Below are 16,312 nucleotides of genomic sequence, written 5' to 3'. Positions count from 1 at the left end.
AAGTTTCTTTCATCAGACCAAAACTTATCTTGTTTTTCCGGGCCCACTCAAAGTTCAACAGCCGCTATGTCACCTTAAACATAGAGCCGTTAGTTCTCGGGCTGTCATCATCCATACTTCGTCATATAGATATTAATTTCTTAGAAGAATGAGTTTTGGGGGCATCCACCTTCTAGTGTAAGGGGTAGAACCTAATTACGCCTACATGATGATGTCTTAAGACTTGGATATCTTCAGATCAGGAAGCATAAAAAAGTGAACTCATAAGTTTACAATTCTTATATACTTTGTGTTATTTATTTATATAATTTGTGAATGATACATAAGGTGAGTAACATGCAGGCTTCCATGAATGTGCTTTTTTTATGTTTACATTATACTTCAATACTTCCAATCAGTAAATGATTAAACTTTGGTTTACAATTAGTTTGTTTTATTCACATGGCTAAGGACTTATATCTATAAAACTTATCAATATCTGCAAGTAAAAGTACCTACTATACCTTCCTATTTCTGATGACATGATGTTCCTTTGTACTATACAATACACATTTCGTAGATTGATAAAAACGATAACTTCATTAGACAATAGGTTCAACCTTTGTTATGTTCCTGAATGCATAAAATTGTGTTGAATATTCATAACTGGAGTCAATATACCCCAGACATGACACTTGAGTCTCAGATTGCGGAACTGAGGATAACACTAAGAAACATTTTGAGAACATATTAATGGGCCACAAAACTGACTGGAGACCTACGAAATCATAAAAAAAATTAAATTTGACTCACTTTTCAAGTGGCCTTTTTGTGAAATCTTTTTTTTTTTGATAGTCACGTGATTCTATTAGTTCCAAATTACTTCAAAATCCAAGAAAATGTGTTACTAAAGCACACGATTCCAAATAGCAATATAAGGTTATTTAGGTTTATTTGCACTTCCTGGTTTCATTTTTTAAAAGAAAAGATAGCTTGTGAAGTTGTCTCTTTGTTGTTCTCTGTTAATGGCATAGCATCTATAGAAACTGTCAATCAACTTAATCTACATTTTGTTGTTGATTAGTTTCCAATGCTTGGCTTTTTGTAACAAAACATTTTTCAACGAAGGAAACTCGAAATCTTTTTGTCAACAGGCTTTGAAATATTTGGACAACATATGGTTTTATGTGATTATGCAGATCCACTTCACAATTGCTGCGTTGCTAGTAAACAATCAGTTTTCCTACAAGAAAACCTGTCCCAAAATTCTTTATTGAATAAAATTGTTAAGATTTGGCAGCGTTCCCATACACTTGGAAAACCTGTAAGCCTCTGGTAATTTGAAAAATACAAAATTCTCAGTGAAAATCATCAGTGTATGTTCATTTTGCATCTCTGATTAATTGATATTCAACTTCTGTTTGCCAAAAGTGTTCTGTACACACTCACACACACAGTCTTACAGATATTGTTACAAGGTTTTAAATGAAATAACAGAAGAAACATTTAAGATATTGTAATACCTCATGTGTATGTGTTACATGGATGTACAATGTGCCCGTAAAATAATGGTGCAATTTTAAATGGTCATAATTTTGGGACAAAGCATGGTAGAGAGATGGATGATGAATCAGAGAGAAGAGGAACTCTCCATGTTTACATATGTAAATGCTTACGCGCTAACGCCTACAGGCGCAAGGGGCAGTGCATACACATTTTGTTTGAAAAAATCAATATGCTGACCAAGGCAGAAATTTATTTTATTATTAAAGAAACTAATCTTAATGTTTCAATCTCCTAGCAAGGTCTTCAGACTCTGCACCAAGTACAAATGTAACAAGGTACAAAACAGGATGATATATATACAAAAAAAATTACTCCCATCCAGACTATTAGAAAGTTGTTCTGGAACATTCTAGCAGGTGACTTTCCCTTGTCAATTGTACTTTCACCTGAAAGGCGATCTAGCTAAACATTTTCTTTCATCTGGAATGTGGTTGGGCTCTTTATCTCACGCTCTTTTAACTTCATTCTACTTCCATCTTCTCTCCTCTTTCTCTCTTGTCCTTTCCACTCTTTCTAATACCTTCTTCCATTCTTTGTTTTTCTTCAGTCCCCCATTCCACTTCATTGTGTCTTCTTCACCTTTCTTCTCTATTTGCTTGTCATCCTTCCATTTTCTCACTAGTATTCTCTTCTCCTTTCCTATCTGCTTAGTCTCATCCTACTCTATGTCGTGTCCTGTTTCTCTTGTGTGTTTAAATATTGCATTTCTCTCTCGCTTAAGTCATACATCAACCTTATGTTGTTTCAACCTGTCTTTCAGCCTCTTTTTCATTTCTCCTATGTACACACTCTGACATTCTTTTCATTTCACTTCGTAGATAATCCCTTCCTCTTCTCTGTTTTCCTTTTTCTTGTCTGCATTCTTTGCTATTCTTAAGATACTTCTCCCTCCCTTCCTGTAAGTTTTAATGCCCGCTTTCCTAAGCACTTTGCATTTCTAAGAAGGATAAAAACATAAGTACTGATTTTTGTTCATGTAATTACACTGTGCCTGACAAAGAATCAAAATCAATCGTGAGAATCACGTAAGTTATTGTCAACATTTAGTGCTCAAAGAAAGTGATAAATAGACAACTATATTTGGACGCAACTGTACTTATCCCTATCTGAAGATTGCGAAGTTGTAATAAAAGGAATAGTTACCCCACCCTTTTTAACGTATCCTAGAATACCTTCCTTGCACGAGCAATTATTTTCGCTTTGACAAAGACTAAGAAATTAACCTAAAAGGTATCAGAAGCATGTTTAGAATATTGTAAGAATGAACAAGGTTAACAAAGATTCTAAAACGAATTGCAGGTTCTCGTAAAATTGACCAAACGACATACATATTATTATTATTGTTATAAATTTTGCTCGCCAAAAAAACTCAAATGCACGTTTTATGAAATATTATTATTACTATTTTTAAATAAAAGATAGGTTAAACGACGTGTTGATGCACCCAGAAAAAAACACACATGCACACGGAATATTGTGCCATATTATTTGGATTTATGAAATTTAAAACTTATCTTACTGAGAAGCATTTTACCTTGCAAACTGACAATCAAGCTCTTTCTTGGCTTCTGCGCCATCCGGAATAATATGGTAAATTTGGTCGGTGGTTACTCTACCTCTCTCGGTTTTCTTATTCTGTCGAACACACAGCCTCTCGACATAACCCTGTGGCGGACTGTTTGTCTCGCATGTATTCTCCTGATGAAATCCAAACGTCTCCACCTCCTATTACCTCTATATCCTGTGCTGCACCCAAATTCCAGATAATCCCCTTTAGCAAATCTGACATTTCTGATGTTCAACAGAAAGATTCTACCTTGTTGCCCATAATACAACAATTACGCGCGGGTCAAGCCTGCAATAATTATTCCCTTTTTCAAGATTCATTGGTGTGGCAACCCCCATGTGCTACAACTTTCTTGGTAGTAGTACCTCAAACTCTTCAGCACCTTATTTGTAGATACTACATGCTACTCCTTTAGCCGGTTCACATTTGGGAGTTCGTAAATGTCAAAAAAAAAAAAAAAAAAAGATTTTGTCTGTATTTTGGTGGCCTTTTTGCAGTAAAGACATTAAATCATATATATAAGGTCTTGTGACATTTGTCAAAAAGCAAAGTTGGCCATACGAAAACCCCCAGATTTTCTCTCTTCTGAGGTTATCAGACATCCTTGGCACCGTTTATATATTGACCTGGTCGGACCATTGGTGCGATCATCAAGAGGTAATTCCTTTATCTTAGTAGTTGCGGACGCCTTTTCAAAATGGGTATCATTGTAGCCTTTGCATTCTGCTACTTCCAATCAGGTAATGGATAAGCTTCGTTCCCTATTTCTTACGTTCGGTGCTCCTTGCGAACTTGTTTCAGACAATGCTACCTATTTCCGTTCACGTTTACTTAATAATTTTCTTTTTGAATCTCAGGTCAACCACATTTATAACAGCGCATATTATCCTAATCCTTCTCTGGCTGTGCGTTTTATCCGCAACCTTTAAGCGTCATTGATACCGTATCATTTTGAAGACAATACCAAGTGGGATACCCATGTTTCGGCTATTTCATTTGCATTTAATACTACCATGCATGACAGTATCCAAACAAGGCCCCCCAATTATTGTTTGGTCGAGGTATAGATGGATCCATGAACTTCCACTGGGAGTTGCAGTCTGATTCAGAATAGGCGCTCCTCCATCATTGGAACGTGCTAAAGATTGGGCACAGGCCAATCGCCATCTTCAAAAAGCATGTAACACACGCAATAAAAAATACGATCCTAAGGGGCAAAAATTTAAGTTTAAGGTGGGTGACTTAGTGCTTTACAAGACCTTTCCTCAGAGTAACGTGCTCCAAAAGATTTCTGCAAAACTCCAAGAACGTTGGTCAGGACTGGTTCAAATTTTTAAACTTTTAGGTCCGGTCACAGCACTTTTAATGGATCCTGACATGCAAACATTCTTACGTAAAGTCCACATTTCCCATATTAAACCTTACTACGTTCGCAACCTACCTTCTCAGGATGTTGATTCTCCAATCTCTTTAGCTTCACTTTTTGTTGACCTATCTCAATCAAATCAACGTAGATCCCCCCCGTATAACCTGTTCATTTTGTCAAAGATGGACATTTGGCCAGATTTTGTAGAAAGAGACTGTCCAGATTGCATACGCAACCTTAAGCTACAGAAATTGGTATCAAGATATGTTATTGATGAATATGTGTAAACATTAGAATTGTTTTCAGTATATATATATATGTATGTAATTTGAGTATACTATTTTTTTTACTCGTATCAAAGTGTTATCATATTCAATTGGCTTTTTTTTGCGCAAATAATGCCCTGTTCTATATATATATTGAATGTTTGAAAAATGGTATATTCTTAAAGTTTGATGGATGTGATTAATGATTATCTTGTGCCTTTCTAACTTTACAAGTGTTTTTCTTACATATTAAATATTGTTTTCAATTATAGTTCCAAATTCTTGAATTGCAGTAAATTTTAACTTCATGTTTACATCTTGCTTATATCTAAATGTTCTGTGTTGAAAGCAATTAACCTTCAATTAGACATGCCTTCTTGCTACTTTTCAAATTTATTGTGCTTGATGTAAAGTTGCTCGTTCCTTTTCCTTTCTTATAATGACAAATTAAATTTTTCTCAATTCTTTCCTGTAACTTCTTCTCTTCCTCATTTTAATTTCGTTTTTTTTTCATGTCATTTTCGAGAAAATAATTTCGTTCATTAAGAATTGCCGTCAGTAGTATGTAAATCCCAATACTGGCACAGTCGCTAATTTTCCCTCATCGAAAACTCTTGACCGGTGAAGAGTTTTCCCCTTTCTCGACTCGAATAAAGTGTGTTGGGTGAGATGAATCGATGATATTCAGTCAAACAAAGTGGGTTTGGCCTCATACCGACTCATATCAATCTCGAGTATGAGAGTTGTAGAAGGGTACAGTTCGAAAAATGATAGCTTGTTCCCTTTCAGGCTATTTCTAAACCTACATGTATATAAGTGTTTAATATTTTCTTGCAATATTCTAAACTTTCTTGTTACCCGTTTTTTTCTTGCAATCGTCTCTCATCTCATACCGGCATTCGAGTCCCCCTTTCAGGCTATTTCTAAACCTACATGTAAGCGTTTCTTGAAAATGAACAACTCGTTCGCGTGTGTGTGTGTCATAAAATATGAGCTTACCTGCGTTAATACTGTTCCTTGATCCTCTCGTTCTTGACGTCTTGGACGAAATATTTCTCTGCCACCAGGATGACGCTGCACAACGTATCGTCGGGTAGGGCGTCGTGAAATTCGCACACGATCTTGGTGTTTGTGCAATGGTTGGCCACGACTTGTTTTATTTTCGATTTGTTGATTACGAACATGGGTCTGTGTGCCTTGAATTTGCTGGACATGTATGGGAAAAATAGAACCTATCGAAAAACAGCATATTCTTAGTTACTTAACATGGATGAATGGAATGTGTGATAACTACAGTTTTTTCTAGTGATAGGAGGGGAATAAAAGTTGATTTCAGCATCTGAAAAAAAGAAAAAGAAAATTAGTGCGATCGCTCAACCACATTGGAATTAACCATCATTATTTATCCTCGTCGTTGCGATGTAAAGAGAACATTTTTCCATGAAATACTAACATGAGTTTTCATATTGTGAATTAAGGAAGCATGTTTAAAATCAGAAAAAAATACTTGGCATGGTTTTTTGATGTTATCCGTAAACAGCTTGAACTATGACTAGAGTGGGAGCCGTGTCAAATAAAGCTTGCCCCCCCCCCCCTTTTCCTCTGTTTATTCTATCTGCTAGCTTCTGAACCTGTTTTTTTATTACATATTTTTCTCTTGCAAGAGAATCTCAGTTTGGACAATATAGACAGTGGAAAACTCGTCCCTTTTTTATCCTTAGGTTTGTGAGGTAATAGGATTCGGACAATGTATATCTATTAGTTTGTTATATTATTGTCTCATCATTTAGATCTGTTAGGAGACACATTTTTTTTATCTTTCTTCCAACTTCTTAGCATTTTATGCATTTATAATATAAGAATTTTAGTTTCTGCGATATTATACGTATATTCTCTTATTCATTCTTCCCTTTTACATTAACTAACTATTTCTTTCTCATCTTCTTTCATATTCTTATTAACAATTGTACAACCAACAACGTTGTTCTTATTTTTTTTTTTGTTCAATGCAACAGGATTTTTTTAAACACACTTAATATATGTACCCCTTTCAATGAAAGAAGCAAAGTTTTTTGCATCAATGGACAAAATTATTACTTTGTATATATTTTAACTTTCAGTTTCTTATACGAGAAAACAGAGAAAAGTAACACACATTTTCCGAATTAATCCTGCTTATTATCATTTCTTAGTTCTTGAATTTGGAAACTGACACACACACTAGCGTTTTTGCGATTATTTTTTTTTTGTGAGTACGTGTTAAACTGCGACAATTGAACCACCGCGCCCCTCCTTGAGCAATGTTATTCTCTTGCTGTGACGAACAACAGTCGACTGCCTTTGTTGTACATTTAAAAAAGGTAGAAAACATGTTTCTAAGAGGTAGGGAGATAATTAATCAAGATAGAGATCGTGAGAAAAATGAAAATGTGTAAATGGAGGATAATGAAAATTTTACATTATGAGTTCTCTATCGTGATTGAAACGAACCTCCCTTTTGTCCGGATTCGAAGACAAGGAGATAAACGGAACAACTTTTGCAACATTTTATTCTTTACTGTCATATCACCCATTTCCATTATAGCCCTTACATTCATCGGTTGGAGTACAAATAATGTGGAGTTCAAAAATTTTAGATTGATGAGAAAGGGTATCCATGTTGATTTACAGTTTTGTATTGAATAACACAGTTGTAGAATACACTTATAACCCCAAACAAAAAGTACATGATTCTAATGTATTTTTGTAATGTAGAATCTTCGAAACCTGGTGAAGGTGCATGTCACTATATAAAAAAATCTGCATGTTCCGAATAAATCTATCAATTCATCAAGTTCAAGGATGCAAGACTTGTAGTTTTCACTTTCAGCCTTCCATGCTAAGAATCTACTTCCGTGCCACATCATGCCAAGAGTATAATTCGATAACTTTCGCTAACTGTCACAAACACTATAAAAATCACTGGAAACTACGGGGTGTGAATATATATATATATATATATATATATATATATATATATATAATCTTTTTCCCATAAAACTACAACATACCATCATAAAATATCATCATCGAAATAATGATCTGTGAAATTGCTACATGAAAAATTGTAAATAATCTTAAAGAAGAAAATCCATTTTAAAAAAATAATCACAAACGAAACTATATTTTTTTAAAACAACGATTATTGACATTTCTAACACGGAACACAAAATTTGACGGAATATTTTTTTCTGCTTTTTACATCAACAACGGAAAATAAAAATATTCACGACATACTCTTACCTTACACCTTGCCAATGGGGCGAAATTTGCACATACACAAATTTCTAAAATTCAATATTTTTTCTGTTGAGTTTTGCTGCTTCGTATGAATTTGGTGCTCTTTACAAAATCGGTGGAAATAAAAGAAAGACGGATCTCTAACATGGACACCTTACTCTCTCATCAAATTTAATTGGCGACCAAATCTCATGAAACACCGATAAAGGATATTTTCTACATTGCGCTATCTACTGAAAATATAATTGTAAACGATATTATTTATAAACATGGAATGCGTGAAATTTTCGAAAAACTCAACCCCCTCCATCCCTTCAAGAATTCGAATCCTGTTAAAACAAACAAAAAAAACATCAATATGGACAACAAACATTACTAAACTAAAAGAACAACTTTAACATTACATTACGCACTTCTCATGGACTGATTGATTTTTTGATTGATTGATTTGTAGTTTTAAGTTCACTTTACTCACAGAAAAGTGTAGTTTAATTAGCAGAGTGATATTACTGCTAATTAAGCTACACGACTAATTACTTAAGGCAGATGCAAACTCAATCATTCTTTCATTCATACAAACAAAGCGATATTACCCCTATACCTTTTACTTCGCAACTGAGGTTGTTGACACTCATCGAGGCACACACCCCCCGAAGACAATTGGTGGACAGATAAAGCCATGTAACAAAAAATAGGACAGCTGTCAGTTGAAGCTGCGATCAGTATAGTAGCCTACTTAACCAATAATTGAAATTGTTCTGTTCTGTTTGCAATAGTAATAGACAAATAGTAATAGACGAATTATTTTCTTTCAGACCATATATGGTAAATGCAACAATTCATTATAAACATTCACATAATCCCCTCTGGCGAAATTAAGACATCTATAAATATTATTTTCCCTTGTATCTGTATTGTCTTTTTTAGACCTATCCAATTCAAAATAAAATGAGAACGGTGGATGAAACTTATCAATTTTAGATGAAGGATGTTCATTAAAACTAATGTTACAAGTGGAAATGTTAGTGAGTAGAAGATCTAAAACATTAAAAGGCAGTGAAGGGTCATACGATACATTGTGCTGAATTAGATTTGAAAGTGTTGCGATTTCAACAACTTTTTCAGCCTTCCTTTTAACATAATAATTAGAGCAATACAAATTTCCAGTAGCCCAGTCAATTCCACCAGCATTAAAATCTCCAACTAAAATTATTTTATTGTGTTTCATTAACATCTCGAAGAAAAAAAAAACAACTTTAACATTACATTACGCACTTCTCATGGACTGATTGATTTTTTGATTGATTGATTTGTAGTTTTAAGTTCACTTTACTCACAGAAAAGTGTAGTTTATTTAGCAGAGTGATATTACTGCTAATTAAGCTACACGACTAATTACTTAAGGCAGGTGCAAACTCAATCATTCTTTCATTCATACTTTTTTTTTCATAATCTTGTGTAGTAGTAGTTGTGCGTTTGTTTTTTCCTTGTGTAGTGGTTGTTATGTGTTTGTGTGTCTTGTGCAGTAGTTGTGCTGTGTAGTGTGTGAGTTTGTCTTGTGTAGTAGCTGTGGTGTCTAATGTGTTTGTGTTTGTCTTGTGTAGTAGTTGTGGTGTGCTTGTATGTGGGTTTGTCTTGTGTAGTAGGTGTGCTGTCTAGTGTGGTTGGGATTGTCTTGTATAGTAGTTGTGCTGTCTAGTGTGTTTATCTTTGTAGTAGTTATACTGTCTAATGTATTTCTGTTTGTCTTGTGTAGTATCGGTGATGTGTATGTATGTGTCTTGTGTTGTAGTTGTGCTGTCTAGTATGTTTGTGTAGTAGTTGTGCTGTCTAGTATGTTTGTTTTATCTTGCGTAGTAGTTGTGCAGTCTAATTTGTTTGTTTGTCTTGTGTAGTAGTTGTAGTGTGTAGTTTGTTTATGCTTATATTGTGTAGTAGTTGTGGTGTGTTTGTGTTTATATTGTGTTATAGTTGTGACGTGTTTGTGTGTGTCTTGTGTAATAGTTGTGCTGTCTAATGTGTTTGTGTTCGTCTTGTGTAGTAATTGTGCTGTCTAATGTGTTTGTGTTTCTCTTGTGTAGTAGTTCCTCCATTCATGTCGGGGGTTAGGCGTAGAGCTGACAACTCTGCACTGTAAAAAAAATGTCAAGAAACAGCAATATAAGGCCATGGATGTTCCCAAGGTAAAATGTTCCAGAGGTAAAATAGTCCCCCGTTCGGATCTCCGGGTGGGGACTACTTTGGGAGGTCCCTGGACTAAGGATAAGATCTACGTTAGGAATAAGGATATTAAATTAGGCACCTGGAATGTTCTGAGCCTTTACTGGCCTGGGTCATTTGAGTGTACAGTTAATGAGATAGTTAAGTATAAATTAGATGCAGTAGCTGTCCAGGAAGTTAGGTGGCCAGGAGAAGGGAATTGTAAAACTAAAAATTATACTTTTTTCTATGGTGGTACTGAAAATCATAATTTTGGAACAGGCTTTTTCATAAATAATAGAATTATCTCGGCTCTTAAAACAGTAGAATTTATTAATGATAGGATATCATATGCAGTTTTACAGGGTAGGTGGTGTAAAATTATTTTAATAAACATACATGCACCAACGGAAGATAAAGATGATAATACTAAAGATGATTTTTATACAGAGTTAGAACAGGTCTTTGATAAATTTTCTCAGTATGATATGAAAATTCTGTTAGGTGACTGTAATGCACAGATTGGCAAAGAAGAGACATTTAAACCCACGATTGGTAAAGAAAGTCTTCATCAATTAAGTAATGATAATGGTATAAGATTGATTACTTTTGCAACCTCAAAGAATTTAATTGTGAAAAGTACCACTTTTAAACATAAAGATATCCATAAATATACCTGGTCTTCTCCAGATGGTAAAACTCATAATGAGATAGATCATATTCTCATTGATAAGAGAAGGCATACTAATATAATTGACGTTCAAACACATAGAGGTGCTGACTGTGCCAGTGACCTTTATTTAGTAATTGCTAAATTAAGAGAACGACTCCCAGTGATAAATCATAAGCAACAAAATCTAAAAGTTCTAAAATTTGATACAGGAAAGTTTACTGATGAAAGAATTAAGAAAGATTACCAAATTAAACTGTCAAATAGATTTGATGTTTTGCAGGATTTAAATGATGATGGAAATATAAATGAAACAGACGTAAATAAGAATTGGGAGCACATACGTAATGCAATAGAATCAGCAGCTAAAGAAAGTATAGGATACCATAAACCGAGAAAAAGTAAGCCATGGTTTGATAATGAATGTCATAATCTAATAGAAATAAGAAATCAGGCTAGACTTAGGTGGTTAAATAACTCTGATGATACAAATCTAAACAATTATATTAGAATAAAGCGAGAAGTTAACCGCACGTTTAGAAGTAAAAAAAGAGATTACTTGAAAAGCAAAATTAACGAAATTGAAACAAACAGCAAAAATAAAAGTATCAGAGATTTATATAAAGGTGTAAATGAATTTAGAAAGGGGTGGCAACCTAAAGTAAACTTGATAAAAGATAAAGACGTTGATTTTCTAGCTGACCCAAGCGATATTCTAAATAGATGGAAGAACTACTTTAATGACCTTTTAAATGTTCATATAGGAGATAAATCAGAAGTAAATGAAGTCCACACAGCAGAACCTTTAGTTCCAGAACCTAACTTGACTGAAGTTAAAGATGCTATTAAAAGGCTAAAGAGTAACAAAGCACCTGGCATTGATTTAATACCAGCTGAGTTAATTAAATATGGTGGAAATTCATTAATATGTCAAATTCATAAATTAATTTGTTTAATATGGAATAAAGAAGAAATCCCTCAACAGTGGAAATAATCCATAATTGTTCCTGTGTTTAAAAAAGGTGATAAAATGAACTGCAATAATTACCGAGGAATTTCTCTACTCTCAACAACATATAAAATATTATCTAACATTCTTTTAACAAGACTAACCCCATATGCTAATGAAATTATAGGTGATTATCAATGTGGATTTAAACGTAACAGATCAACTACAGATCAAATTTTTCACATCAGACAGACACTTAAAAAAAGTGGGAATATAATCAAAATGTCCATCAGCTATTCATTGATTTCAAAAAAGCATATGATTCGGTGAAAAGAGATAAATTATATAATATATTAGTAGAGTTTGGAATACCTAAGAAGCTTGTTAGTATGATAAAAATATGCACCAGTGAAACAGAAAGTAAAATTCGTGTGGGTATTAATATGTCTGACAAATTTACAATTCATAATGGGTTAAAACAAGGAGATGCAATATCTCCATTGCTCTTTAATTTTGCCTTAGAATATGCTGTAAGGAAGGTAAAAGAAACTAAAGAAGGACTAAAATTTAATGGTGTGACTCAGTTGTTAGCATATGCAGATGATGTAGACTTACTGGGGGATGATGTGAATACGATTAAGAATAATGCTAAAATATTTTTCAAAAGTGCTAAAGAGATAGGTTTGGAAGTTAACAAAGAGAAAACTAAATATATGCTTACAGACCGAAACCAAGTGTTAGGTAATAATCAAAATCTAATTATTGATAACAACTCGTTTGAACCAGTTTCCAAATTCAAGTACTTAGGAGTAATATTAACAAATGAAAATTATCTTAAAGAGGAAATAAAAAGTAGGCTTAATTCAGGAAATGCATGTTACTTCTCTCTTCATAAACTTTTGTCTTCTCGTTTAATATCTAAGAAACTAAAAGTTAAAATATACAAAACAGTAATTTTGCCTGTAGTATTATATGGGTGTGAAACTTGGTCCCTTACATTGAAAGAGGAACATAAATTGAGAGTATTTGAAAATAAGATCCTTAGGAAAATCTTTGGACCTAAAAGGGATGAGGAGACAGGTGAGTGGAGAAGGTTACATAATTTAGAACTACATAATTTGTATTCATGTCCAGATATTATTAGAATAATTAAATCAAGAAGACTTAGATGGGCAGGCCATGTGGCACGAATGGGAGAGGAAAGAGGAATTTACAGGATTCTTGTTGGGAAACCTGATGGTAAGAGACATGTAGGAAGGCCAAGACGAAGATGGAGGGACAACGTTGAGATAGACCTAAGGGAAATCGGTAGGGATGCAAAAGAGTATATAGATCTTGCTCAAGATAGGGAAAGATGGAAGGCCTGTGTTGCTGCAGCCATGAACCTTCGGGTTTAAGAAGGCTAGGGAGTTAGTTAGTTATGGACAACAAGCTTGCATCACAAGAAATATTATCATATGAACTAACGATTATATTTTTTTAACAAACCTATTTCGTTTTATTAATCTTATAATAAAAAATCCTAAATTCAATACCTGATGAAAGCACATGCCACTATAAAAACTATAAAAAAAATACAATCCCTTTCATAAAATGAACTTTAAAAAAAATTAATGAAACTTATTTCCACATAATGAACCTCAACCTATACAATTGAACATTTTTTTTTCATACTGCGTACCTCCAAAAATATGAATAAAATAGATTCGATATTTTGAAGGTTTTAAGGGGGTTCTAAAGCCATGTTAAAGCATAGGACCAAATTTCAATGGATAAGCGTACAACTAATATAGATTCGGTAAGGAAGAAATTTTCCAATGTAAAAGATTGTTTTATTCAGTAGAAAATGTGAACCTTATAATTTTGTTACGATTAATGATATTTAAGTAAATAACAGAAAACAAAAGGTCTCCGTCATGTTCAAACTTCTGCGTACAGATGGCGCTGAAGTGGTAGTTTTGTCAATACCGGTGCATTTTTTTCTTTTATGACTAGTATGGAAGATTTCGTGGTGAAATAAAGATCACATGTTCTTCCCGCAAGCATCTAAAATACTATGTCAAAAAATTAAATCATTTCGTACCTTCAGAGAGTAGTGCTTATCATTAAAATTTTTGAAGTGGCGTTTCATTGCAATATACTCTGTGGTGCAGATTTTAGCCAACACTGTTGCCGAGATTTCACGCCGTGTTTTCTAACGATATGATCAATACAAGTCCTTCAAAATCGTGAAAGTTAAACCAAGTTACCAGAGAATAACTTATCTAGTATATGTTGGAAGAGGGAAACATCGGAAAAAACTGAAAGGTAAGTCTTATATGTAAATGCTTGTTGCTTAACCCATCAAAAGTAAAACGTTTGCAATATGCAAGAGTGATGCAGAATGTATAATTTATTTATATGTTGAGGAAATACCTTCCGATATAATTTCTGTGAGAATATCGCTTCAACGTCTCAACCTTTACAACGCAGCACACATTTTTCTTATAAACGAAGTTCATAATTCTTTGCAATTGTAAAATCAGAAGAGAATGTTATATTAAATTAGGCATAATGCAGATATTACAGTTTTGTGATATTACTAGAGTATGAAATACCTTGATATAGATTATATTCTGGCATTAAATCGATATTGCACAAAATGCTGTACTATCGTTTCTGGGAGATTATTTTCGTATTTCACTGGTGCTATTCTAATGTACGTACATCACAATTTGTATTAGGAATCAGTCGTTCATTATAGTTTCACTTTGCCCTTGTAAAAGGTTGGAACGAGTCGTTTCTGAACTGTTTTGAACAAGATTTTTCTCTTTTATGTTTCTGAAACTTGAACACAGTTCATAAAGCTCGCAAATGTTAAATGCAATAAGTAGGTTAAGCTGTTAGGTTGGATTGGAATAGATTTAATGTGAGATCCCCGAATTTTGTGCAAGTTCTGGACAACGTTCTGTTAGCTTCTTTCACAGAATCAGGTCAGAAAACCGGTTTCGTAAGCTGTATAAAACACTTCGGTTTTCTCGTTCTTTCATAATTTTGAACGCCTTGTAATGGTAGTGCAGCATTTCCAATAAGTTCAAGCTTTATGTATTTAAAGTGTAAAAGTACACCCTAACAGCTAAAAGAGTAAAGTCCTAACAGTCTACCAAACAATAGTTTGCGTGTTTACCGAGAATTTACAAATTAGTATAGATTAGTAAAGATTAGAAGTTCACATATTTTACAAGTGCAAGGCCAATCATTTATTTGTGGGTAAGATCGAGTGATTTTCAGAGAAATCATAATTTGTCCAGATTATGTTACGAATATTTGATTCAATAACCTACTGAAGTCCAGGTCATATTAATAGGCGTGCGCACGGGGGGGAGGGGGGACACATAGGGACAAGCAAGATATTTTTCCGTGGAGCATATTACCCCGATAATAGTGCTGCCCCCTCAAAAACACCACTTGAATTTGAAATTATCGCATACTTGCGTCCCTCCATTACATAATAATTAATGTAAATTACTATGACTGAAATCAAATTCTACGTGTGAAATATATACTTTTATGTAGATATTCGTTTTCGAAGAGGGAGGTGTGGTAATCCTTTCCCCCCTTCTAGACGTTCCATCCCCCTACATTATTATACTTTCAACTAGAAATTTAGTGTAGAGGAATCTTATGACTTATTAAACGATATTATTTTAGAAAATGAAGTATTTCAAGCCGATGAAAATTGAAAGCAACTACGGGGAAGGGGTTGCAGTGGCGCAACCACAAGGGGGCAGAGGGGCATTGCCATATCACAACCTTGGACGGAAATCAATTCTAGGAGGGCAAACATTGAAGTAAGAGAAAGTAAAACTAGCAGAAATTAAGAGTAGCAGGACAATAGGATACTCAAAATGGAATTAGTTTTCACGTCTTTCTATCATCATTTTTTCCAGGCGGCCAGGAGCACTTGTTGGGTGTCACAGAGGAGCAATTGCCCCCTCGACTTCAAATTTTATATACAAACAAAAATACATTTCGTAAAATTTTCTTGCTCGGTTTGCTCGCAATATCTGCTTTTCTTACAATCTTGTCAAGTTCATAGTCATAGCGAGGGGACGGGGGGAGTTGTCCCTGGATGCTGAACAATCTGAATGAGAAAAATTGTAAAACAGAACGCCATGGCGTCCTGTGATTTTTTTGCGCCATATTACATCAATACAGTTTTCACTTTGCAATAATTTGGATCGTGATATTTTCTTGCTCGCTTCGCTCGCAATTTATTTTCTGTAGTGTATTGTAACACGTCGGTAACGTGTCTGACTATCATGCTCAAGGTCCCGGGTTCGATCCCCAGCCGGTTCAAATCTGGGAACTTTTCTAACGATGGAAGCGGCCCCGGCGCCCACCCAGCGTCGAATAACATGGGTACCTGGGGGAAACCCTGGGGGGTAAAGGCGGTCAGGGGCGTGATGCTGATCACATCACCCCCACTCAC

Source organism: Lepisma saccharinum, chromosome 17 (assembly GCF_977018435.1).
Source record: "Lepisma saccharinum chromosome 17, izLepSacc3.1, whole genome shotgun sequence".
NCBI classification, from domain to species: domain Eukaryota; kingdom Metazoa; phylum Arthropoda; class Insecta; order Zygentoma; family Lepismatidae; genus Lepisma; species Lepisma saccharinum.
Note: the sequence above shows the minus strand (reverse complement) of the source record.